We start from the raw sequence: 482 nt of genomic DNA on the forward strand, positions 1-482 counted from the left end.
GACTTCCTTTTCCTGACACAGGCCCTAAAGTGACAGCAATAGCTGCCCCATTAATTTTGGCCATTGTCTGGTCTTTTCTCTTCCCTCTAGATCCCTGTTGTTAAAAGAGGGAAAAATGTAAACAAATATATAACAAATAATTTTGAACAATATAATCTTTTAAGTTTAAGGCTAGAAGTATTAACAATATGATCATTTCCAATCCAGAGATACATGTTCTAATGCAGTTCCTATTTTCCATAAATGGTTTTGGTAAGAAGAATATTGTGAATGTGGATACAGTTCCACTATTCCTCCTCAATGCCATGATATAGTGTTAATAGCATGAGCAGTTATAAATCCATTGCCTTCCTTACTCTAACTTAATTTTTTTAATTTAAATTTATTATTAATTTCAGTAAAAATTTACAGAGGCTTTGGATTTCCATTCATTCATTGTTGCACACTTCTCCCCTCCCAAGCCTCCCTCCCAGAACACTACT

This window comes from Elephantulus edwardii, unplaced genomic scaffold, assembly GCF_000299155.1.
Source record: "Elephantulus edwardii isolate Elephantulus edwardi_28Jun2011 unplaced genomic scaffold, EleEdw1.0 scaffold00071, whole genome shotgun sequence".
In the NCBI taxonomy this organism is placed as follows: Eukaryota; Metazoa; Chordata; class Mammalia; order Macroscelidea; family Macroscelididae; genus Elephantulus; species Elephantulus edwardii.